Source organism: Muscardinus avellanarius (assembly GCF_963383645.1).
Source record: "Muscardinus avellanarius genome assembly, chromosome: 1".
Lineage (NCBI taxonomy): Eukaryota > Metazoa > Chordata > Mammalia > Rodentia > Gliridae > Muscardinus > Muscardinus avellanarius.
This window is the reverse complement of record NC_137786.1, coordinates 71,306,977-71,333,896: the sequence shown is the minus strand read 5'-3', so window position 1 is coordinate 71,333,896 and position 26,920 is coordinate 71,306,977.

The window sequence follows — 26,920 nt, the reverse complement described above, 5'->3', positions numbered from 1 at the left end:
CAGAGAGAAACCTTGTGTGTGACCTTAAACAAACAACTTAGCTGCCCAAATACAATAGACCCAAAGAAAAAGACTGTTAACTTTTACCTCAGTGTGAACATTCCTAGAGATAGAAAAAACTGGCCGCATAATTAGAAATAAATATTACAAAATAAAGGACAGACATTATAAATATATATGTATGAAGGAAAAGAAATACCGTAAGAGTAAGAAAAGCATTTTTGCATGAAAAAGAGCTTATCATAAGAAAGTCCCAACTGGAAAAGAAAGAAATTAGAAAGTTAGAAGCAGGCTGCAGAGAGTTTGTGACAGGGAAGTGGATTATTAAAGATAAGTAGACTTTTAATAGGCTTGTTGTTTAAAGAAGAGTGCTCAGCAGTTAAGGAAATACATTTGACAATTAGAACTAAGAACCTTGTGGTGTTATTTGCGGTATTTTGTCCACCAACCTGTGTTGTGAGTATGCTTAAGCTTTCAGATTTAGAAGATAAGATGCCAACACCTGAATTACCACATCTCCCCACACTTGTTATATGAACTGAGCCCAAAAGATGGAAAGTTCCAGGAAAAGATAAAGAAGATTCCCCCGAGAAGCTCCCAAGCCTTGACTATTCTGGGAGGCTGCCACCTGGAGCTGCTTATCTGCAAGACCTTGGAGAGAAACAGAAGTTAATTCTTCAAAGGCCAACAGCCAGCTGAAAGACACCCGCCCCCCTTTCACTTAACTTTACTGGTGAAGTGTATAAATTTCTTGGGGTTTTCGTAATAAAGTGTCATTGGATCAAGAAGCCTTTGTCCACCTCAGGTTCTTTTCCAAAGCGTCATAACTAAAAACTTAAGGAATTCATAGAGGGGAAAGAACCGCTGCAGATAAGAATCTGCAGAACGTCGCCTGCCTTTTGTCCCATCTTTCTGAGGCCCCCGACCGCTAGTGGACTGGCCCCCCACAGGACTGAACCCGCCGGTAACAATACATAAATTTTTAGAAGATGTATGTTTATCGGTAGTGATAGCAGCTATTCAGTGATTGTCTGGGAAATGGGTACAGAGAGTGGGAAGAGACAGCATGAAGCAAATTGTAAGAGGTACAGGAAACTTTGAAAATATAGAATATGTTCACTATCTTAATTATAGTATGGTTTCACAGATATGTACATATGTCAAATGTTATAAAATTACACATTAAACATATATGGAGTTTATTGCACATCAATTACATATTAATAAGTATGTAAAAAGCTCCCATATGACACAAAAACATGGGAACGATTTGTATACACTGCTATATTAAAGCTAACATTTCTTTGTGGGTACTAAAGCATGTTTTATATTGATCTGTTAATCAGATTTGCAAAGCAATAGTCTTTTGCACTTTTGGAAAGAGTTTATTTTCTACAGAAAATATTGGCATCATTTGAAAAATTAGAAAGAGACTTGAAGACAGAGAGATGAACATTATTGGCAATGGTTTATTATGTATTTAAGTATTGCAATATTCTAAGAAAGATTATATCAGATAATTAACCATCTTCAGATTTTATTCTTCTGTCTGAAGTTTACCAAAGGAGAATTAATGTAATTTAAATCCTTTCATATTTTTTCATTATATTTACATTTAAAATGATGAACTTACATAGTATGATTTATTCTGGCATATCTATTTATTGATCATTTTTAACATAAAATTCTCACATTTTATTCAGTCAGTTTTCAACCTTGCAATCCAAAGCTCCAATAACAAAAGAGTATTTTTCATACTTTATGTAATTTCTTACACTGCTTTTTAAAATTTAGTCTTAATTTTATTTAAATTTATTATGATAAAATCTTTTTTATAAAACTCAAATTTTTCATAATTTATTAAGATATCAACCTGATTATCAATAATTAGTTTATTCAATTTAAAACTAAGCCTTTAAAATTTGAAGCTGGGCTTTAGTCGCTTTTCAAAGTGTTCTTTCATAATTTGGAACAACTTGTGGATTTTTTTATGCCAACCAACATTAGCCAGCAATACTCTTCCATTTCTTCCTTTTAGGACTGACTAAATTCAGCCATGTTTATTCACTAAATATCTCTGTACAGAAGAAAAACAAGATGTCAAAATATTCTCATTTATTTGTTGAAATTCCCACTTAAAATTAAATGAGAGGGAATTAAGTGAGGAAGTGATAGATGAGAGAAAGAGAGAGAGAGAGAGAGAGAGAGAGAGAGAGAGAGAGAGAAAGAGAGAGAGAGAGATGTTGTCCTAAAATATAACCCAATCTGAATTATTATTTTCTAATTAAATGAAAGAAACAACTGTGCTATGAATGCCACATGCAATTTTGTTATAAATCTGTTAACAATTTTCAAGAAACTATTGTTTCTTATAAGAAGACATAATGGTATCATTTTAGCAATAAAAATAGTGTAGACCCAAAAATATTATTTTTCCACTGAATTTGGTATACCGTGTGTGTGTGTGTATGTGTGTTTCTGTGTGTGTGTGTATGTGTGTGTGTGTGTACATTTGAGTGAAAAACTGGAGAAATTGTATTGTATACATATCATAGTCTATTTTTATCACCAGACTATGACCCAGTGTTTTTATTTATGCCATTATGTCTGTCATAGTATCTTGTGTTTTGACTCCCAACAAAAAGAGGAGACTGTAATATAATAAAATTTAAACCTCATCTAGGAATGCTCATATTGTTCATTTTATTCAGCTCAATACTGTCAAATTATTGCCTTCAACTAGAATAAAGGCCTGCCTTGAGTTGAGGTTTTAGTAAAATTTATTATTGGTCATTTCTTAAACTACAGCACATGCCTGGTAGCATAAATGTTGAAAAAAGTCAGAAAATTGAAGTCCTATTTATATAGGGGAATGCAGATCAGTATCAAATGGAACTATTGCATTCATCAAATAATTATAGATGTGTTATTTACAGTAGATTTCCCTCAAAGTCTTGTGAGTTTTGGTCTATGAAATGTTCTCTTTTACTGACTGCTTCTAATCTTCACTTTGTGCTCTCAGCAGCTCTTCTTTAGCCTCAAATTATATGATCACCGTACCCTAAAAACATTATTCTTTTGAGTGCAGTAACATTAAGATGACTCGAGCCTGGCTCTCTTCCAAAGTGTCCATCTAACTCCCCAAAAAATTATTCAGTAGAAGGTTATGACATCCTGTTTTAAGCTTAAAATAGACAGTTTATTAAATAAAACAATCAATTGCTTAAAAGTATATGGTGGCTTAGAATAAGATAAACACATTTTGAATTCTCAGAAAAAGCACCATAATCCATAATTCACTGACTCAAATTCTGTACCAAGGTTAGAAACCCTTCACTATGACGTTTGGTTCTAAGGAGGCTACTCCTCAGTGGACAGATGAGTGGTTCATGGAACATCTGTTGGCAGCCTGTGACTTCATTTGATCATTCATTCATATGACAACCAACCTGAGTACTCACCAACTACCTGATACTGTTCACATCTGTGGAGTTCACTGTCTAGGGGAAAGGCAGATTCTTAAATCAAATAAATCAAATATGCTAGATTTAGACTGCGATATAAGCTCAGAGTAGGGATCTATAAATTATTATACTCTAAGGTAAAACATACAGGATATGTGATGTTTAAGATTACTCCTAAAGAGTTATTATGACCTTGGAAAGTGGAAAAAAGGGATAGATAGCATTCAGCTTATCAGCCAATGCTTGAGGGGGAGATTAATCAGGTTAAGTGTGTTTGACATGAAATAAAGCCAGATATGTGGATTCCTTTTATGCTTTCTGCTGTCAAACTAAATATATATTCAAATAGGATGATTCCAGGCCTTAAATCCTATTAAATGTCTTTACTTAAGACTCATAGTAAATCTTGTAGACTGTAGGACACATCAAAAACTATTAACATTCTCAATCTGAACATTTAGTGTCTAATCCAGCATGTAATGTACTTTATGCATTCCATTTAAGGTTATCAGACATCTACATTTTTGTATCATAAAGGATGATTTCCTGTGGCCATGGAAGTTTTAGCCAGCTGTGAACTGTACAAACAGATGCTTGAATGACACATTTTTATTGTGAACATCAAAATTACTAAATCAATTAACCACCCTAATATTGTATCTTTTCTACATGTTTAAAACTAGATAGATTGAGAAAAAAGAAATAACGTAAACATATCCACAGAAATAATTTATTTACAGAGCTCATTCAGTGTTTATAAAATACTTTTGGAAATATATTCATTTATACTTTAAATGTACTCAACATCACGAAAGAGATTTATGAAAGTTTTTAATTAAATTTTTCTATTATTGAATACTAAAAATTCTTAAGTATTTTTCTCTTCACTAAGAATCATTGAGTTGGAAATTGCATATGCAAAACTGGTACATGTACTCAGATTCTCAGCCTTGTATTGTCATGCCCCATTAACAACTTCAGAGAGCTTATTGAATTTTTTTAAATTAAGTTTTTAGAGCACTTTTTTATACTAGTCAACCTGTCCCTCAAGCAAATCATTCAAATTATTTTATGCAAGCCAAAAGTCAATCTTCTGTGTTAGAGGTAGTAAGTATATAAGAAACTTTGGCTATACTTTGAGCTGAAACAGTATTTTAAAAAGACCTGTTTCAATTATAGGACTTTAATGCTATATTCTGGCTTCCTCTTCACCCAATCACATTTTCTTGTTTCTTATTATATATTCCATACTTCTTTCTTTAAATGCACATAAAAAAATTAAGGAAAGATTTTTAGATATGTTTTAGCCTCCTTTTATCTTCTAAAATATATTTTAATGCATTATTTAATGAATTTCAAATATGCTTATAAAATCATGTGGTAAGATACAGATTTGAGTTGGTGTTCATTCTTTTAACAAATTTTCAAATTGAAAAACGTGTCCAGGATCAAGCCACTTTATATGAGTTTAACAATGCTAACATTGAAAATATTCTTTAAAAAAGAGTCTGAAGCACTCTATGCTAAAATTTGAGATAGTATTGTTTCTAATATGTACACTGCATATATATATATATATACATATACATATATATATGAGTAATATGTATGTGTCTATATATAACTGTATACAATTATATACATATATGTTATCATTGGCAAAGAGAAAGTATGCCCCCAAATTCAGAAAATGCTAAATTATTAACAATGTATACCTGATTGGTCTGGCTGTATTTCAAGGCTATGATAGATAAATTTCAACTTGAAAAATTGTAGTGTTGTCTCTCCACCCTTATACTCAAAGACTGTGTAAGTGATGTGTGCATGTCTCTATTACCCCATTAAGATGTAAGACTATAATGCACCAATAAAAAAGACTGTGTCTAATTTTGCATTTACAGAGTGAAGGAAACTAAAAAAATTGTTAGAAAATTATGCACAAGCCAGGCATGGTGACACATCTTTGTAATCTCAGCATTTGGGAGGCTTAGACAGGAGGATCATAGTTAGCAGACAGGCTCAGCTACTTAGTAAAGTTCTTTGCAACTCAGTGAGACCCTGTTTCAAAATAAAGAATAAAAAATATGGCTGGGGGTGTAGCTCAGAGGTAGAATGCCCCTGAGTTCCATCTCCAGTACTACAAAAAAAAAATAAAAAGAAAGAATACTACATACTGACATTAATATGTAAAGTGATATGTTATAGCCTATTTAGAATGCTTTAAAAATATTAGAAATCTTCAAAGATCTTTCTTTGATATTCAATCTTTTAACCTTAATGCTTTTGGTCAAACTAGGCCTTTTTCTTTTTCAGAATTAATCTTTTTTTTTCAGCTATAGGCCAAAGTCCAATTTTAATGAATTTGAACTGTGAATCACTATTTAAGAATTTAAATCATGATTCACATATTTCCAAGTTAACTTACACAACTCCTTCATCAGTGGCCAAATGGTACAGTCATCAGAAGAAGTATAAAAGTTAAAATAAGAAAAAATTTTGTTTTTGATTCAATGGGAACTTTTAAAATGACTTCCTATTACCTAAAGATTCTCTTTTGTGTGTGTGGTACTGGGAATTGAACTCAGAGACTACACCCTTAATGCTTTCTGTTTTGTTTTTGTTTTTGTTTTTGAGACAGGGTCTACCTCAGTTGCCCAGATTGGCCTTGAAATTGTGATCTTCCTGTTGCAGACTCCCAAGTACTGAGATTACATGCATTTGCCACCACATTTGGCTTATCTAAATTCTTTTTAACTGATTTATTTTTAGATCTTACTTCATTTGCTCATCTATTGGACATTTCTCCTCTTCTAGCAACCCAATTTTGTTTTAGCAGTCAAAAATGCTGATACCAGATATTTTCTAGTTCTAAGATCATTTCATTTGATTAAGAGAGGCTAGAAGAAAAAACAACTTTCATCCCAAGGACATTTTACTTACTCCATGGTAGTGAATATGAGGTCCCTAAATTTAAAAACAAACAAACAAACAAAAAAATCTAAGCCAGGCATGATGGTACATGCTTATAATCCCAGCATTTGGGAGGCTGAGACAAGAGGATTGCTGTTCACGGACAACCTCAGCTACTTAGTAAGGTACTTTGCCAAAAAGCGAGACCCTGTTTCACAACAAGAATAAAAAATAGGGCTTGAGGTGTAGCTCAGAAAAAGAAAAGAATGTCCCTGGGTTTCATCCCCAGTACTGAAAAAAAAAATCTGCCCCTAGGTCCACTCTTGACAGTTTCTTTTAGGGAAAAAAAAAATATAGCTTTGCTGGGTTTGGTGGCGCACCCTTGTAATCCCCGTGCTTGGGAGGCAGAGACAGAAGGATCATGCAGGTTCAAAGCCAGCCTTGCTGGCTTAAAAAACCCTTTTTTCAAATAAAAATATAAAAAGTAGGTCTAGGAGTGTAGCCCGGAGGTAGAAAAGTTTCCAGGAACCCCAGTATCACAAATCTCTCTCTCTCTCTCTCTCTCTCTCTCTCTCTCTATATATATATATATATATATATATATATATATATATATATGTGTGTGTGTGTGTGTGTGTGTGTGTGTGTGTGTGTGTGTATTTTTGATATAGACATAAACATTTCTCTAAGGCAGCTCAATTATTCTTTTATTTACTTATGGGCATGGAAGTAGAAATCAGAGTGAAGAAATTAAGATTAAAAGGTAAAAATTGCTTTTCTAGGCTCTAAATTGTAAAAATGTCCTTACTATATATCTAATAAACATAATATTATTCTTGTAGTCTAAATACAGGATATGTTGTAAAATGCATACAAAAAATAAAATCAGAAAGCCCTTAACCACATGGGCCTGGGAACTCTAATGCCAACTTTAATTGAGAGGAGTAATAAAATTACAGTCACTTATAGTCACTGACAATAGCCATTACTACTGTTAACAGCACAAATTCAATATGATCCAGAATCCAAAATATTTTAATGTTGTGGACTCTAGCACCTCAAACAAAAAGCACTTAACACAATATCACTGACTGAACACTCTCACTGCAAGACTGTGAAGAATCCAATGATAGCATCTGATTTCTACTCATTGTGCTAAAAAGTACAGCTTTCTCCCACTGCACTATAGGCACATGTTATAGCTTAAAAAATACTTAAGGGACATAGCAAGGGATGTATGACTTGGAAATCATAATAATTACACTTCTTGTTGATACTCAGTCTACTATTTAACTGTCAAAATTGCAGATCCATCCCTATTGCCTGGCATATGTTGATACCTGCTCTTGGTTTTTGGTTGGGAAGAAAATAGAAAACATCAAAAAACTTCAAAAGAAACAACTTTTTAGGTGTTTTGAGGTGTCATTCAGTTCTTCCTTAAAACTTCAGGAAAATAAATTTTTTTAGAATATGGAAATTATTTTTGATGCAAATGAAAAGCAAAATTGGAGGAAGATAGGACAAAGGAAAGGAACAAAGGATAAAAGGAGGTTCCATTCTGCAAAAAATGATCTACAGATTCAATGCAATTCCTATCAAAATACTGACGTTCTTCATAGAGATAGAAAAAGCAGCAATAAATTTCATATGGAGAAACAAAAGACCCAGAATATTCAAAGCAAATCTCAGCAACAAGAACCATGCAGGAGGTATCACAATCCCTGACTTCAATTTATACTTCAAAACAATAGTACTTAATACAGCATGACACTGGCACAGCAACAGGGATACAGACCAATGGAACAGAATAGAAGATACAGGAACAAACCCAAATACCTATAGTCAATTGATCTTTGACAAAGGGGCCAAACTCATATGCTGGGGAAAAGACAGCCTTTTCAACAAATGGTGCTAGGAGAACTGGCTATCCACTTGTAAGAAGATGAAACTAAATTCTTACCTATTTTCATGTACAGGAATCAACTCGAGATATATCAAAGACCTGGAAATCAGACCAGAGACTCTGAAGTTATTAGAGGAGGGCATAGGATCAATACACCAACACATATGCACAGGTAGTAACCTCCTCAACAAGACTTCAACAAATTAAAACAAGAATTAACAAGGGGGATGGCATCTAACTAAAAAGTTTCTGCTTACCAAAGAAAATCATGAAGAATCTACAGAGAAAACATACAAAATGTGAGAAGATCTTTACCAGCTACCATTCTGATAGAGAGCTAATATTCAGAATATACAAAGAATCAAAAGACTTTACACTAGCAAAACAAACAACCCAATCAAGAAGTGCTTAACAAACTGAATAGACACTTCACAAAAGAAGAGATACAAATGACCAACAGATACATGAAAACATGTTCAACATCATTAGCCATCAGGGAGATGCAAATCAAAACTACAATGAGATTCCATCTAAACCAATCAGAGTGACAAGAATAAAGAAATCAAATATCAACAATTTTTGGCAAGGACGTGGGAAAGAGGAACCCTTTTACACAATTGGTGGGAGTGCAAACTAGTTTAATTGCTATGGAGATCAGAGTGGGATTACTCAGAAAACTGGGAATGGATCCACCATATAATTTGGCTATACCACTCCTGGGTATCTTTCCAAAGGGATCCAAACCAGAGAACTACAGTAGCAAATGTATACCCATGTTCATAGCAGCACAGTTTGTAATAGCCAAAATATGGAATCAACCTAGGTCTCCATCAACAAATGAATGGATTGCAAAATTATGGAAAATGCACACAATGGAATTCTACTAAGCAATAAAGAAGAACAAAATCAGGTCATTCCCATTTACAGATATAGATGGACTTTAACCTCTCTTTTTAGTTCCTTTTTACCTGATTTTCTTTAATATTATTGATGTTAATATCATTTGGTTTTCCCTGCATTCTTTTCTTTAATTTTATATATTTGCATCCTAGAATAAATTAAGAAATAATGTACTACCAGGGAAGTTTCCATTTTAAAACATTTTTAGATTTCATAATTAAAAGTATTTCAAAATTAAGCAGGTGACATGTATACATTTTAGGACATCATTTGTCTTTTTTGTGATCCTTTTATTTCAGTCAAAAAGGTAATCACTTTCCCAATAAAAGGTTCTCCTTTTGTCAGCTATAAGTGTGAAATTATCTTTCATATAGTCTTCAAAAGAGCAGAAAAATTTTTACTGCCCCTATATCCAAAAAAGATAAAAAGATAAAATTTTCTAATGCTGCTTAGAAATAGAAAGATGAACTACCAAAACTATGGAAAGGAATGTTTATTAGAACATAAATTTGATATAAAACAAAAAAACTAAAAAGGAGAGCCATATTTTTACATTAAGTTGAAGACCAATAAAAAGGAAACTCTTTGCAGGTAACAGCAATAATATGCCTCCTCATGTTACTTTATACACTTCTCCTTCAAATGTGCCCAAACAGCAGAAACAATACTCTTACTGCAAAAATAAATGACAATTCTCTCACATGAAGAAAAACTGATAATTGAATAGAACTTCTAGACAAATCTATATAAAAATGTAGAAATCAACATAATTTGTACATTTTATATATCTTTATTTGTATATTCATGGAATATTACTAAATTTTTTCTTTATTGGTAAAATTTGATTATAAAATAGCTACAAAGACTAGAATTCTTTTCTGCATTTATCAAATATATACATATGTACATATATACATATGTGTATATGTGTCTGTGTAAATGTATATACATAACTTTACTAGTGCATTGTAGTTTCACATCATAATATAGCTTAGAGTGATGGGGCATATATGGACACAGCATTTGGTGAGCTTATGATAATCCGACTGCTTCTAATATAAAAGCTGCAAAACATGGAAGATTTTTTCATCTTCAAAAATCTTTTTTTCAATATTGTATATTTTTCTTTGTAGAGGTCTTTACATCATTAGTTAGGTTTATTTCTATGTATTTTATGTAAATATCATAAAAATTACCATTCTTCCAAGAATGATCTACAGACTCAATACACTACCTATTAAATTACCAAGGTCATTTCTCACAGACTTAAAAACAAATCAGTCTTTAAATTCATTTGAAACAACAAAAAACACAGAATAGCCAAAATAGCAATAAGAACCATGAAAAAGCCATCAAAATACCTGACTTCAAACTATACAACAAAGCCATAGTGATAAAAAAAATATGGTATTGACACATAACAGGCACCTAAACCAATGTAGCAGAATAGAAGACTCAGAAACAATTCTGCACACTTATAGCAAATTGATTTTTGAAAAAGAGCCAAAAACATACACTGGACAAAAAGATAGTTTAACAAATGGTGTTGGCAAAACTGGTTAACCATATGCAGAAAAATGGAAATAAATGTCACTTTCTCACCCTACACAAGAGTCAACTCAAGATGGATCAAAGACTTGGAAATCAGAGCAGAGACCTTACAGCTCCTTGAAGAGGGTATAATTTCCACATGTCAACACATAGGCACAGGTCAAAACTTTCTCAACAAGACCCCAAATGCACAAGAACTTAAAAGGAGGATAAATACATGTGACTGAATTAAACTGAAGAGCTTCTGTATAGCAAAGAACCTCAACAGAGAGCAGCCACAATAGAAAAATAATTTTGACAACTACTTCTCTTGTAGAGGAATAATACCTAGAACATACAGAGAACTCAAGAAACTCACAGCTAAAAACAAAACCTATAAAAAAGGCAAGTGAAAATTTTTCATTTTGTGTTTATTTCATTCATTTAGTTTCTAGACTTTTCACAAAAGAATAAATTCAAATGGCCAATAAATGTATCAAAAAATGCTCAACATCATTAGCAATCAGAGATGCAAATCAAAACTACACAGATATCTAGCCTAACTCCAATTAGAATGACAATAATTAAAAACACAAACAACAACAAATGCTTGAGAGAGAATGGAGAAGAGAGAAATCTAATACATTGCTGTTGGGGTTGCAAATTAGTGCAATCACTTTGGAAAACAGTATGGAGAATCCCAGAAGAATGAGAATGAACCTACAATATGAACCAGCAATACCAATTCTGGGTATCTACCCAAAAGAATAGAAACTAAACTACCAAACTAATGCATGCATACCTATGTTCATAGCTGCACAATCACTGCACAATACACCATTGCCAAACTATGGAGCCAGCCAAGGTTGTTCATTAATAGCTGAATGATTACAAAAATGTGGGATATGTACATAATAGAATTTTACTCAGCAATAAAGAAGAACAAAATTACTTTTTTTTGCAAGGAAATGAATAGAACTAAAAAACATTATGCTAAGTGAGGTTAGTCAGTCACAAAAAATAAAAATTCAAATGCTTTCCCTCATATGCAGAAGCTAGGGAGAGAAAGGATAATAGGAGGAACTCTAGACAAAGAAGGAAAAACCATAGATAAGTAAATAAGGTGATCTTGCTGAGGGAGATGGAGGGGGAAAGATAAAAATTTTCTAATACATGATATACATTTACAAACATATCAAAATCAATCACTAAGCCAAACATTAGAAGGAGGGAGGGAATGGGGTGGAAATTGGGTAAGGGCTGAGTGATGTGTTCATGTATGCCTCTGCCATCTTGTATTTCATTAAGAGGTATGATTACAATGTGCCAATAAAAGAAAGAAAGAAAGAAAAAGAAAAAGAAAAAATGCTGCAGAAATCACACTCAGCTCTACATGATTTGGAAGTGATAAAGTGATCAATGATAAAATGTTTATAGAATATTACAGATTATGGCCATTATGATCTAAATATTTCTGTCCTCACAATACACTGTAAAAACCTTTGAGAAAAGAAGGAAATAAAAAAGAATTTCCCCTTTTATTGAAACTAATAGTATTACTAACATTTTAAGCTAACTAAAATAAATTTTACAATTTACACAATCTCAAAAAATTAGTTCAAAATAAGCAAACATTATATTAGGTTCCAGATAAACACCAATGCCCTCAGTTTTCAGGATAAGTAAATAGATAAGTAAACTCAAACTCACCATCCTCCTCTCCTCTCCTCTCCTCTCCTCTCCTCTCCTCTCCTCTCCTCTCCTCTCCTCTCCTCTCCTCTCCTCTCCTCTCCTCTCCTTCCTCCTCCTCCTCCTCCTCCTCCTCCTCCTCCTCCCTCCTCCTCCTCCTCCTCCTCCTCCTCCTCCTCCTCCTCCTCCTCCTCCTCCTCCTTCTTCTTCTTCTTCTTCTTCTTCTTCTTCTTCTTCTTCTTCTACTTTCTCTCTCTCTCTCTCTCTCTCTCTCTCTCTCTCTCTCTCTCTCTCTCTCTCTCTCTCTCTCTCTCTCTCTCTCTCTTTCTCTTGCAGTACTAGGGATGGAACCCAGGGGCATTCTACCCTGAGATACACCCCCAGTTTTATTTTTTATATACTTTATTTTGAAACTAGGTCTCCCTGAGTTACAAAGAGCTCCCCTAAGTAGGTGAGGTTGTCAGGGAACAGTGATCCTCCTGTCCTAGCCTCCCAAATGCTGAGATTACAAGTGTGAGCTACCATGCATAGCTCCACAATGGTTATTTATAAGGAAAATGTATAATAATTTTATTGGCACATTTATAATGTTGCTTAAGATCACTGTCCTATAGATCTTAGGCTATTTTCCATAGGAGTTAATATTTTTCTTAAGTTTTTAAATTATTTATATGTTTCTGACATTCAAATTTGTTTTGAATAAAAAAATAATGCGAGAACATATTTTAGCATTGTTCCTCAGAAAAATTATTTTTCCCAGGCATTCAATTATAAATTAATGAAACTGAATTACCAAATACAATTAAATTTACCATGGATTTTATTCTGCTACAATCAGTTGCCAGTGTTCATTATATTTGAATAAAATTAATTATGAAAATTTTATTAAAATTAAACTTTTAAAAAACATGCATTCTGTACCCATAAGTTTTATTTTTCTTCTTCAGGGAATGTTTTTCCTGTGCATTTATTTCAAAACTTTGTTAAAATGTATTGTTTTAATTAGGATATATTTAAATAAATAATTCATTAAACAGTTTAAAGACAAATCTCATTATACATTAAAGCTAATCACTATGAATTTTTCTTTCAAAAAGTCATAACTTTTTGTTTTTGTGGTTCTTGATTGTTTAAATACAGAATCCCTGTTGCACTTCTATAACAGTGCCACTTCGATTGTAAATAATGGTTCAAGGCAAAATGTTCTGAATTTAAGAGAGTACAATTTCATATTTTTGTCCGAGGCAGTTGTAGCAAGACCATATTTAGATTAAGGCAATTTCTTTTTTCTACGCGGATGCACAGAATCTTTTGAAATGCCTGCAACAGAGATATAGCCTTTAATATGAATTGCAAATGACCTTATAACACTTTCAACTATTGCTTATACATCTTAAGCCATTGAAAAGTTTCACAGAAAGGAACTCTTCCTTTCTAGTGTTCTATAAATTTACATTCATGTTTTACTTTGCATATCTAATATTCTCAAAGGCACATGTGCATATGTGTATTACCTTTTAAGGATGTAAACACCATGCTGCAGAAAATAAACAACAAAGTGTTTTATAGAGTGACTTGTATGTACAATAGAATTCTCTAAATCTCATATCACCCCATAAGGATTTTTCATAACACCACGGCCATGTACAATAACATCTGAGACAAAGAGCACAGTTAATATCTGCTGAGTTGGAAATAAAAGGAAATCTCATAAGCTTCAATTAAAATTTTTAAAGTATGCATTTTATCCTGGACAGAAGAGATGAATACATAATTTTAATCCTCAAAGGAAGACTTTTCTTTCCCTTGTAAGATCCAAAACTCAAAAGGTTTTTTAAAGTTACATAGCAATATTTATAGATATATTAAGTGTAAAATATGTACATGGACATAATAGCAAATAGTGTCTTAATTTAAAAATATTGAGAGTTGCATTTACACCATATTTTCATCTACAATAAGTATTAATATTTAGGTTAAATAAAACAATTCTTCATCTTATTAAAATACTCATATTAAAATTTAAAAACATTTTATACAGAACATTTTGAAATTTGCAAAAATTGAGTATTATAATAAACACCCATGTGCCAATTTCAAATCATGTTACTGTGGTTACTTTTTCTGTCTACATTCCTGCTCACTTTTCCTCATCCCATACTATTTTGAGGTAAATTGCATATGTCATATCGATTCATCTATAAATAGTTTTAGTATATATACCTAAAAGATATTTTTAAAATACAACCTCAAAACCATTATCAAATTTAAATAATAACAAAATGTATCAATAAGAATTTAGGAAATATTTAAATTACTTTGGTAATTTGTGGCATAATTGTATTTAGCATGAAGTTACTTCATCCCTGAATCTTTAATTTTTTATAGAGCTTCTCTTGTGCAATTATGAAGATCCTATGTGGCTTGGTCAAAACCAGCCATGGAGCTTTTGTCAGGGCCTCAGGATCTGCTGCTTCTTTCTAACGCCTGCTCATTCTACAGTGTCTGAGTTCAAATCTCATTGCTTCCAGGGAGGCTGCCCTGAACACTCACCTGATCACCTTGGCATTTGTTATCTTGTCCTTGTAATGTAGTATAGTGTATGTTCTTATAAGTGTATATTTTAAAAGAAAATAACTAACTGGAAGCAAAATATTGAAAGTTTTTATGACAAAAAAGAAAAATATTTGAATAGATTGATATACTTACTCTTATCTGAAATTTACATGATACTTAGATACATTGATGTGTCACATGACAATCTTTATGTACTATTATTATGACAACTAATATACGAATGAAATATAGACATAATACTATATTTTCAGTGTATAATTTTTAAAATAACTTTCTACATATGTGATGGTAAAAAATAGAAATGCACAAGTCTTATTAAATCAGATATTTTATGACAGGTCTTCATTTCAATTATATTTGCCACCTATTGAACATTTTATTTTAAAATATGAGGCATATGACAATTTTAATAATTTTTTGTAAAGGAACTAGCAAAATACAAAAATTGAAGATGCAAGAAATAGTAAGAAAACTGTTAAAAATAATAAAAATGCTATAGTTTGAGTTTATAATGACATTTCAAAACTAAGCTGCTGAAGCTATGTTCTTGGTACAGTAACATTCAGAGGTGGAGCATGGCTGGAAGAGGCAGTTCATTGAAGTTATGGCCTTGAGGATTGCATATGTCCACATTCCCCCTCTTCTCTTTTGAGTTGCTCTCAGACACTATATTGTGTGAGCAACATCCCTCCAACATGATCCCTGCCACCCTCAATGCTGCCTGTAGATTCTGACTCAGATCAGCCCTTTGGACTGAAACCTCTGAAACTCTGATTCACAATATAACCTTTCCTCCTATAAGTTGTTCTTGTTGGGTATTTTGGGTACAGTGATAGAAAAACTGACCAAAACAAAAATTGGCACCAGGAAGCAAGGGTCAGGAACTTACCTGACCATGTAGTTCAGAAGCTTTTGGAACTGGTTTTCAAGGAAGAGTTTGGAAAAGTATGGAGATGGAGGCTAAAGAAACCTTAGAATATTTTAAGTAGTGATTAATGAATTTTTCTGGTTGGAGCTTGGAAGGCCAGAGTACCCATCAGAGTAGGAACAATAAAGACTCTCTTAAGGCTTTAGCTGGAAAGAAGTACAGTATAAAAATTAGACCAGAAGTCACATGGCAAAGAAGTTACCTGTGTTTTGGTTATATCCTAAGACTTTGTGTGAGGCTGAGTTTAAACTCAATGGACCAATTAATTTGATGGAAGAAATTTCAAATCAGCAGAGGACTGAGACAGTGGCATGGATATTACTGACAGCTTATTATAAATTTAGTGTGACAAAAGTGAGCACAAAACAGAGGAGAAATTTTTCTGTACAGTTGTATATTAGATACGTGTAACTTAGTTTTTTTGTTTGTTTGTTTTTACAGGGGCTCAGAGCTAATATTCCCTTGAGTTTCAGAGAATACTTTAAACATTTGAACAAGTTTAAACCTATTAAATCTGTGAGAAACTTAGATATGGACTAAATGCATTTTGCATTACAATATAGGTAATAGATCATGGGGATCAGCGGTGCAGGTTTATGATTTGAAAGTAAAATGTACCCCATATCTGCTCTGAAGACAGGGTATAGTTCCCTGGGTGTGGGCTTGGGGCCTATTTAAGCCCCTTGCTCCTTTCCTTTGCTCTCTTCTCCCTTTCAGGAAGTCTTGCAGAAGTGAAAGTTCAGCAGAAGTCAGCCACTGAACCGCTCCAAATCTCTAAGCAAATAAAATCATTTTTCTTGGGGATATTGCATGTCAGGTGTTTAGGTCATAGTGATGAATGCTGAGTGAAATAGACAACAATCTAAGAAAACATTGTGCTTACCACTTACATAGACACTTCATATATAATGTTTTGTTTACTCCTTAAAACAATCAATGGAAATAAGTTTCATTATCACTTTTCTTGTACAAGTGAATAAACCAAAGAATACAAGAGTTATATACGTGTTTCATACATAAAACCTATCTATGTAACTTTCCTTAAGGGTAAAAAGATTTGAATTCATATAGTCTAACACCATGCACTTCACCTCATTCTTCAACTGTAGAATCATCACAGAAAAACAGGGACTCAAAAACATGCAAGTACAAAATAAGAGGGGAAAATACAGACAGAGACTTAGTATTGGCTGTCAGAAAAGTGCCCCCTTTTTGAAAAGGGGATAGGACATGATTAAATAATGACACAGAAATACTGTAAGCTATGTGGGTGGATGGGAATTAGGATAATTTCTGATTATTAAAAATTTCAAAACAGGCAGCATGTCCTTAGTCATCTAAGAGAAGATTTTTCTCAGAATAAAATAAAAGAACAAGAAAGCTGTAGGACCCAGTGCCCTTGATTCTACAACAATTATTGTAAAAAAAAAAATGAAATAGCCACTTTGGAGAATAAAATTTAAAAAAATTAAAAAATGCATTTTTAAAGAGCTGAATAACACTGAGGGTTCAGTTAAGGCTAATTAGAATTATATACTAGCAAGTACAGAAAGAAAATATGTGTAACAATAGGAATCAATGGCTTAATTATTTTAAATATTTTTATTAGTGTGTGCTAATGGATAGAGTAAATTTATATTTTAGAGTCTAAGCCTGTCTGAATCATAAGAAATTAAGCCACAAGACTGGGGATCAATTCACAAAATTTGCCATCAATGTGGATGATACACAGTAGACTACTATAACCAATAGTAAGAATAAAAGAGAAATTGGAGAAGCAAGTATATAGTTATTGAGTAGAGGATATTATAAAAATTTTGGTGATGCTAATTTGGAGAAAGATATGATATTCTCATTCTAAAATAAAGATTCTAAACACATGAAATAACCTGGCACTTCAAAACAGTGAACCTTCTGAGCTTATAAGGTAGCACAGATCTGGACCTGGTGAACTAGGGCCAGGCTTACTTTCCTTCTCTAATAGGAATTCCCAGCCTACTTGAGAAAGTGAATCCTTTCTTGAGTCAGGCTCTGGGAAAAGTTTTATTTTGGACGATATTATAGATTTCAGACAAGAAAATGTGATGAAATAAATCAAGGAACGACTATTTCTTAGAAAAGAATACTGTACTCTTGTAATAGCAGGAACAGTAGAAAGAATTTGCTATTTATGATATGAAGCTACTTTCATGGCAAAGAGGCAGAGATACCCATGGTATAAATGAGAGGTTAAGAAAAACAACAAAGGACAGATATTGTGCCAAAGGGTAACATAGCTACCAGTTCACAAATACAACTAAAAGATGAGAGTTGGCGCCAGGCGCGATGGCGCAGGCTTGTAATCCCTGCGCTTAGGAGGTGAAGACAGGAGGATCGCTCAGGTTCGAAGCCAGTCGCACTGGCATAAGAGACCCTGTTTCCAAATTTAAAAAAAAAGTAGAAAATAGGTCTGGGAGTAAGCTAGGAGGTAGAAGGGTTTCCAGGAACCTTAGCACCACCAAAAACAAACAAACAAACAAACCAAAAACAAAAAGATGAGAGTTGTTAACAGACAGGAGATAAATAGCCAAATCAAATGTGTTAATGAAAAAAAATTAAAGGTCATATGGTTACTACTTTATTGAAATATTTTAGAGCCAGCATGTTGGAAAGCAGATAAAAGGCTAACACATGGGAAGGTTAAGTTGCAATTTCCCTGGGACACATACAATTCCTATAAACTATTTTAGTGAAGAAAAAAAAAGTGTGGAATATGATTGTATGGTGACAGTACCATGAGTATAGAACTTGACCTTCATGCATTTTTATAGCATCAAAAAGAGGAGCTACTTAGTACCACTTCAGAATGGTTTGAAATTATTATTTTTACATTCACTTGTGTTTTTATTTTAAGTCTAGGGAACTAGGTACAAAAAACTTCTGATGTTTATCTTCTAAGCACTTCATCTATTTTCAGAGTGATTAGTGACACTATAATCTATCCTACATGATATCAGTAAATCTGACCATGGATTCATGAGTTTTTTACTACCTGCCAAAATACACAAAATGAAATTGTATACAGATGTAGTTTCATATGAATTCAAAATTTACTTTTTGCAGTGTTGTTCCAACATTTTATTTGACTCTGTAAAACATCAAAGAAAGTATTTTCATCATTGGATATGTTTTTCCATGTGTGGTGTTTTCATGTTTGCCCCAAGGCTCTTTAAAGATATTTTTTTCTCTGTCTTGAATAAACTTTGAAATTCTGGGATATCTGTCACCTAACTCATGTCTACATGACAGCAAACAAATGTTTCAGCAGGAATAATTGGTTTCTAGAGAAATGGGAGGCAGCATCCAATGTCCAAACAAAATCAAGCAATTATTTACATTTGGGGAAATTGGAAAGGACATTGCTGAACCAAATTTTTTGTAGAATTTCAATAGTTAAAAATATTCTATAACCCTATCACAAGGCTGAAAACAAATAAAATATTTCCATGCAGGATTGTGAGTTCTCTGAGACTGCCCACACTAAATATTCCTCCTGGAACTATCTCTTGCACCTCTTTGGAGACACCTACCTCTTTCCCTCCCACTCCAATCCTTCTTTATGATCCCCAGTTCTAAACTTTCCCTTAAAGCCTGAATTAACATTTTAACTTTAGTTAGCATAAAAAGTCGTGAATTTTCCATTATTTTGACAGTACTAAAATTGCTCTGGTGATTCATTAATCAACTTATCAAATATGGAGTGGGATAGTGAATATACTAATTGAAAGTCAAGAAATAGAGCTTAATTGTTTAATGTCAAAAGCTCAGGGACAGATTTCAGGTAATTGCTAGAAAGCCTATTCACATGAGTTTTAAAATATAAGCACTTGATCTAGGTTAAACTAAAGACACTTTCTAATTATTTGGTAAGGGCTTTTCGGGCGCACACTTCAATTTGGATTAAATAAGTTACTTAAGTAAAACGATGTACCCAATTGTGAGTAAAATTTTAATTGAAATCTGGTACAAAACTATAAAGGCAAAAACAAATCACATCTATGCAAAAAGCAAAAGAAATTTCCCTGTTAAAAACAAGCATTAAAAACCAATAATTCTCTCAAAAGAAAGCAGTGCCTACTATTTAATTTGAAGACTTCATTTGTTCTTTAATATACTCTGTAGAGCAATTATTTGTTATGTTTGTCACACAAATGAGAATGATAATGTCCCTAAGATTTTCAACTGAACAAAAAAACATAAACATTTTAGTCTTAAGGTGGGGAGACTTCAATTTCTTTTAAAACACATGAAGTAATGTATATATACATTTTATTTTTCATATTTGGTTTTCTTTAGTCATAAGTTGACTAAATGAAATGGCATTGAATCACTTTTATGGTTAAGAAATTAGCTTGAAAATACAAAATCATAAATGGATTAACTGGTTGGTATTGTTGAGAATAACTTCTATCAAATTTAATTACTTGCTGCAAATCAAGTTTCACATTTAAACCTTCCTCATAGACTCTGGCACCAGGATATCTCACCATTACCAGTTTTTAACAGGTCCCAAAATAAACTTGTAGTACAGTTCTTTGTCCAACCACGTCCTCCATTCACTTTTTAGAATCATATTTCTACTGATTGTTTTACTTTTCAGTCATCTCAAAACCTTGACATCTTTTTCATAATTCGGTTTGTGATAGAATATTGAGTGAAAAGTAAGAGGCATATAATTGTTTCATGTATATTTAAGTAAAATATTACAGATGTATAGAAACATGCATTGTATGCATCAAACATATAATGATTGTAACTAAGAAGATTGTGAATAATGAATCATTTAGTTTCTGGATCATTTAGTTTAAAAATCTTAACAATTAAAACAAAATTTAAATCTAATTTTGTGTGATAGGAATGGGGATGTTTAATACATCAGGTTTTATATCTTTATTTTATACCCATTTCTCTAAAGTAAAAAGGATATATACATATAACACAAAAGTGTGAAAGAAAAAATAAAGACCAGTTGTTTTGCATGCCTGTGATTCCAGTATTTAGGATTCAGAGACAGGAGGATTGTAGGTTAAAGGCCAATCTCAGCAATTTACCGAGACCAGCAACAATTAAGGGAATCCCCACTGCAAAAAATCTTTAAAAAAAAAGTCATTGTGGTGTATACCTGTAATCCCCATACTTGGGTGATGGAGACAGGATGATTAAAGCCTTGAGGCTAGCCTCAACAACTTAGACTCTTATCACCTTAGTGATTTTTACTTTATTTAAAAATAAGATAAGACTGGGGGTATAGCTCAGAAGTAAAAATCCTCCTGAGTTCAATCCCCAATATTACAAAAAATAAATAAATGAACAAAAAATAAAATAATGTTTAAACTATATAAAAATCTGGGGTATAGGTTCAAGGCAGAATAGACCTGGGTTCAATCTTTAGTAGCAAAGGGGAGAAAAAAAGGAATTAACAGATATTTTAAAAAAACAGAATGCAAAATATGACAATCAATAGTTCTAACATTATAGTGTAAAGAAAAGGCCTTGAACAAGTTGGGTATGGTGGTGCTTGCTTATAATCCCAGTAGTTTGAAAGCTGAGGCAGGAAGATTGCAGGTTCACAGCAGCCTCAAAAAAGTAGTGAGGAACTTTTTCAAAATTAAAGGTAAAATAGGGCTGGGAATGTAGTTTCCTGGGTTCAATTCCCACTACCACAAAAAATAAACAAAAAAATTAAAAAACAAACAAAACTCATAAAAGATAAACCTTGCAGTTTCTTCTGTTCTCTCCTTTCTCACTTTCTCTGTCCTATTTTTCAACTTCATTATCTGTGTACAGGGTCACAGTGCCTTATGAAATCATTATGATATTAAAATCTTCAATCCAAAGCAAGTTTTATATAAAATTATATATATTCTTTATATTTGTATATGTTCCCATTGCAAATAAAATGAATATCTTAATTTAAATTAAATATTCATGGTTTATAGTGACCTGACACATACTTTTCTTAAACTTTTTGTTTTTCTAATGTCTATCCTTTTCAAAAATACTACACATTGCTAACTAGGCCAGTTCTTTGTTTTCTATTTCCCCTCATTTTACTTTTTTCCTTTCCTCAGTCATGAATGTCTTGCTATTTTTTTTTAATCACCCAATCGTACATAACTTACTTTTTAAGGTATAAGGCTCTACTCAAAAGTCAGCTCATCTGTAGAATCTTTACAATTTCACATAATAAAAATAATATACCTATTTTTATTGTTATGCTTTATTGTTCTCTTTTGAGTTTTTGAGTATGTATGACTGCTTTGTGACCCTCTCCCAAAACTGTCTCCCAAGATTCTTCCTTTGTACATACCTACTCTTCTCTCCATCACTTTTTTCTTCTTCTTTTTTCCTCTTTTTATTAAATCCACTTCATATCATATGCTAAAAACTCTACATTTGTTACTAGAATACCACTAGATATTGAATGGGAAAACTTCGAGAATTTTTCCTAAAAACAGAACAAGACAAGAATGTCCATCTTCAGCACTTCTTTTCCATATAGTACTTGACCTTCTAGCCAAGGCAAGACAAGGAAATCAAAGGAGTACATATAGGAAAAGCAGAACTCAAACTTTCATGATTTTCAGATGACATGATACTATACTTAGAAGACCCAACAAACTCAACCAAAAGGCTTATAGAATTGATCAACAAATTCAGCAAAGTGTCTGGATACCAAAACCAAATTTAAGAAATCAGAATCTTTTCTGTATACCAACCATAAATCCACCAGAAAAGAAATCCAGAAAGTACTTCCACTCATAATTTCTCACAAGAAAATAAAATACTTAGAAATAAACTTAATCAAGGAGATAAAAGACCTCTAAAAAATTATAAAACACCGAAAAAAAAAATCAAAGAAGATCTTAGGAGATGGAAAGATCTTCCACGTTCAAAAATAGGCAGAATAAATATCATCAAAATGGCCATACTTCCAAAATTAATCTACAGATTTTATGCAATATCCATTGAATTACTAAGATCATTCCTCACAGACATAAAAGAATCAATTCTGAAATTCATTTAGAAAAACAACAACAAGCCGGGCGTGGTGGCGCACGCTTGTAATCCCCCCGCTTGGGAGGCGGAGACAGGAGGATTGCGCAGGTACGAAGCCAGCCGTGCTGGCGTAAGAGACCCTGTTTCAAAAAAAATATATAAAATAGGACTGGGAGTGTAGCCCGGAGGAAGGAGGGCTTCCAGGAACCCCAGTACCACCAAAAAAAAGAAAAAAAGAAAAAAAGAAAAACAACAACAAAATAAAACAGAATAGCCAAAGTAGTTCTCAGTAACAAAAACCATGCAGGAAGAATTACAATACCTGAATTTAAACTATACAACAAAGCCATAATAATAAAAACAGCATGATAGTGGCAAAAAACAGATATATTGAACAATGGAGCAAAATAGAAGACTCAGAAACAAAGGTACACACAAAGCCAACTAATTTTTGACAAAGGGGCCAAAAATACACCCTGGACAAAAGATAGTCTATTCAACAAATGGTGCTAGCAAAACTGTTAACCATATGCAGAAAAAATGGAAATTAATCCCACTTCCTTACCCTGCACAAGAGTCAATTCTAATAGATCAAAGAATTAGAAATAGACAAGAAACCTTGAGGCTCCTTGAAGAGGGTATAGGTCCAACACTTCACAGATAAAAACTTTATCAACAAGATCCCAAAGGCACAAGAAACTAAAAGGCAAACCAACATGTGGAATGCATTAAATTGAAAAGCTTCTGTACAGCAAAGGAAATATCAAGAACCTCAACCAAGAGCCAACACAATGGGAGAAGATTTTTGCCAACTTCTCCTCAGATAGAAAACTAATATCTAGAATATTCAGAGAACTCAAGAATCTCAGCACTAAAAAACAAATAACTCAATCATAAAATTTGCAAGTGAACTAAATAGACACTTCATGAAAAAAGAAATTCAAATGGCCAATAAATGCATGAAAAATGCTCAACATCATTAGCAATCAGAGAGAGGCAAATTAAAACTACCCTGAGATTCCACCTTACTCCAACTAGAATGGCAATCATTCAAAACACAAACAACAACAAATGCTGGTGAGGATGTGGAGAAGTGGGAACTCTACTACATTGTTGTTGGGATTGAAAATTAGTGCAACCACTTGGAAAACAGTATGGAGGATCCTCAGAAGAATGGGAACAAACTTATCATATGATCCAGGAATAATACTCCTGGGTATCTACCCAAAAGAAAGGAAACCAAACTACCAAACATGTATATCTATGTTCATAGCTATACAATTCACCATTGCAAAACTATGTAACTAGGCAAGATGTTCATCAACAGATGAATGGATTACAAAACTATGGAATATGTACACAATGGAATTTTACTCATCCATAAAGAAAAACACAATTACATCATTTACAGGGAAATGAATAGAACTGGGGGAATTATGCTAAGTGAGATTAGTCAGTTACAATAAATAAGAAATCTGATATTCTCCCTAATATTTGAAGGCTAGGAAGAAAATGGTTCAGAAGAGAACTCTAGATGAAGAAGATCTTATAGATGAGCAAATAAGGTGACCTAACTGAGGGGATGGGCTGGGGGAAGAGGAAAAATCTTTAATGCACATGATGTTCTTTAACAAACATCAATACAATCACTAAGCCAAACATGAGAAGGATAAAGGGGGAGAAAATGGGATTGGAATTGGATAAGTTATAATTGGGTGATGTCTCCATCATCTTTTATGCCATTAAGATGTATGAATACAGTGCACCAATAAAAAAATTAAAACATTAAATTTAAAAACATTAAAAAAATTCTAGTCACTAATAGAATTCACTCATAGTACTCTCATATAGTGGGATTTTGTACCCTTTCCTTTTTCATCAGTATCAATAAAGATCTTTTTTCAAACCACTAAAATTATATACTAATGACAGTGAAATAAAAAAATGAAAAACTGTTAACTTTTTTCTCCAAAGAGACTCTTTGATCACCATGGAAATAGGGGGACCACTACGCACTTTATCCCATGAGTTGGTCTTTTTCCAAGTAAAAACAAAACAAAGAAACAACAAAAACTCCTACCTAGTCACATGTGGTTGAAAATAGTAAATGTCGCTGGGTGTGGTGGCCCACGCTTGTAATCCCCGCGCTTGGGAGGCAGAGACAGGAGGATCGCGCAGGTTGGAAGCCAGCCGCGTGCGCTGGCTTAGGAGACCCTGTTTCCAAATAAAAATGTAAAAATAGGTCTGGGAGTGTAGCGTGGAGGTAGAAGAGCTTCCAGGAACCCCAGTACCACCAAAAAAATTAAAAAGAAGAAGAAAGAAAGAAAATAGTAAATGTTTTCATAAGAATGCAGAGTCTTTCATCTTCTCCAGCCTCCTTTGTAATTATAGAGACAGTTGTTGGAAATTAGACTTCTAGTTTACAAAGAATGACTCTATCACTTGCCTATATCCTTTCCATATTTATTCAGAAGGTTGCTTAAAGAAGTTACTGATTAATTGATAAACATTAAATCTCAAGATCACTGCCTGAGAAATAAATCAGTATTTAACTAAAGCAAAATATTGTTTGTATTCCATCCACTTAACATTCAACAGCTTTAATTTTTTATGAAAAAGAACTTTTTCATGTTATTAAGTAGAGCAGAAATGGCATTCCAAACTCAGAAAGACCATATACAAAAGAAGTGTTTAAGTAACTTACTTATATTCACTAGTTGGAGCAAGCTTAAAACACTGCGTATTTCACATCTAAAAAACCATCATAGCATCTACTCAATTTCCTGTTCCATTGTGTTTTTGGAATGTCATCTTGTCATGGGGAAAAGAACCTCTTAAGAGCAGAGATCATTTTCATCTTCCTCAAAGTACAATCCACATAGTTGACTCATGAATTTACTGTATTGTCAGAAAAACGCACCTTCCAGTTCTTCCAGTATCTTTCTCTCATATTTTCTCTATTTGACTATAGGACATAAATGCTTCTCAGGTAGCTAACACAAAAGCCCAGAATTCATCCTACTGACATTCTTTAAAAAGATCACAAAATAGGCTGAGCATAGTGACACATGCCTGTAACCCCAGCACTTGGGAGGTTGATACAGGAGAATTGCCTACTTGAGCTAAGGACAAAAAAAAAAAAAGCAGAAATGGTAGGATCAGTATTATCACCAATCTGGAGTAACCGAATTATAGATTTTGGAGAATTAAACATTAAGTATTAAGGGAATCAGAACTTTTGAGAATTTGTCAATTTCTGAAGGAAAATATAACTTTTTATTTTTCCAAAATTTAAAAACTAAATTTTATTTTATTTTATACTGAGTATTGAACCCAGGACCACATTACCATTAGGCCAAATACCCAGTTCTTTTTTTTATTTTTTTGTTTTGAGACAGGGTCTCACTAAACTTCCCAGACTGGCCTTGAACTTCAGATTCTTCTGCTTGGGATTACAAATATGCACCACCGCTTCTGACATAAGCTTTATTTTAGAATAGTTTGGGATTTACAGAAAAGTTGCAGAGAAAGAAAGTTGCCATTTTTCCCTAATGTTAAAATTATATATTACTGTGGTATATTTGTCCCAAATAAAATAACAGAATTAGTAATTTATTATTACCTATAGTCAATCCTTTGTATTTTATTTATTTCTTCTTAATATTTTTCTAAAATACCATGTTACATTTAGTCATTATATCTGTTTAAGCACTTTCAACTTATACAAGTATTTTTATTTAATTACTGAAATATAACATGTGTTTCAAAATGTTATTATATATGTAATATTTGGCATCATTAACATATATAGATGATTTTTTTTTTAAAGTAGTTAAAGTTTTTTTTTTTTTTTCAAAATGGCGACTGAGGGACATAGCACTTCTCAGTAGCTGAAGCAAATAAAGTTTAAATACTTAGAAAGCAGTGTCTAAATCAACAAAATAAATACATACCAGGAACCAAAACACATCCAGGTACCTC